Source organism: Myotis davidii, unplaced genomic scaffold, assembly GCF_000327345.1.
Source record: "Myotis davidii unplaced genomic scaffold, ASM32734v1 scaffold2026, whole genome shotgun sequence".
NCBI classification, from domain to species: domain Eukaryota; kingdom Metazoa; phylum Chordata; class Mammalia; order Chiroptera; family Vespertilionidae; genus Myotis; species Myotis davidii.
Window position 1 is genome coordinate 5,838 of NW_006296536.1, and position 1,455 is coordinate 7,292.

Sequence of the window (1,455 nt, forward strand, 5' to 3'; positions counted from 1 at the left end):
GTCTGCCTCCTGCATGCACCACAGTATGAATCCAGCCCACCACCTGAGCATGTGACCTGACCAAGAATTGATCAGTGACCTGCAGAGTCATAGGTTAACACTCAACCAGTGATCCACACTGGCCTGTCTCTCCTACGATTTTCAGGGATCCCACTTGACCTGTAACCAGGGTAGCAATGAGCAGTGGCAGCTCATCCAGTGCTCACCCCCCAAATCTGCACTCAAGGCATCTTTTACTCTGAATGCCCAGTGAGCTAACAGGAGTCTCGCTTGGGCTCATTTATTTCCTACTATGTTTCTAGAGAGTTAAAAGAGCCACACATGGTCTCTCTGCTGTTTCTTGTTCTACCATGAGGCCTACATTTTTTCATTATCCCCAGTTTCAATTAATGTGCCCTCAAAATCCTCTGAACTCGTGTTGTGAAATCTTTTCTAACATGACATAAAAACTCAAACACTACTGACCAAGCTGAGGCAGACCCACTCTAGGCTCCTTCCTGCTCCTGAACACAGTTATGCCTGGGACATCCTATCTAATAATAGACAAACGGGGAAATTTACCCTTCTTTCCTATGCCTCCCATTGGCTAATCAGCATGATATGCAAATTAACCACCAATAAAGATTGTGGTTAATTTGCATACCTAGGCACCCAGTGGCTCTAGGCAATCAGAGCTGAGGGGTCCCCTGCCCAGGCCTGATGCCTCGGCCAGAGGCTTAGGCCTGGGCAGGGGCAGTGCCAGGGATCACAGGTAGCAGGGCCGGAGCCTTGATGGTGGGAGCTGGGGGTCCCCTGCCCAAGCTTAACGCCTTGGCCTGAGGCATTAGGCCTGGGCAGGGGCGGATCCGGCAATCGCGGGAAGCTGTGGGTCCCCTGCCCAGACCTAAGGCCTCTGGCAGAACCGGCAATCACAGGGAGCAGGGGCCTAGTTGGCGATCGTGGGGAGCTGGGAGTCCCCTGTCCAGGCCTAATGTGCAATGCCACAGGCATTAGGCCTGGGCAGGGGCAGAGCGGGAGATTGCAGAGAGCTGGGGGTCCCCTGCCAAGGCCTAAGGTCTGGGCAGGGTTGGTGCCAGAGATCGCGGGTAGCACGGGTGGAGCCGGCAATGGTGGGAGTTGAGGGTCGTCTGCCCAGGCCTGGGCAGGGGCGGAGCTGAAAATCACAAGAGCTTGGGGTCCCTTGACCAAGTCTAAAGCCTTGGCCAGAGGCGTTGGGCCTGGGCAGGAGTGGAGTCAGTGATCGCGGGAAGCAGGGGAGGGGTTTGTGATTGTGGGGAGCAGGGGGTCCCCTGCCCAGGCCTAAGGCCTTGGCCAGTGACATTAGACCTGTGCAGGAGTGGAGTCAGCGATTGTGGGGAGCAGGGGTAGAGCCAGGGATCATGGGGAGCAGGGGCTGAGCCAAAGATTGAGGGAGCTGGAGTTTCCCTGCCCAGGGCTAATGACTCAGCCAGAGGC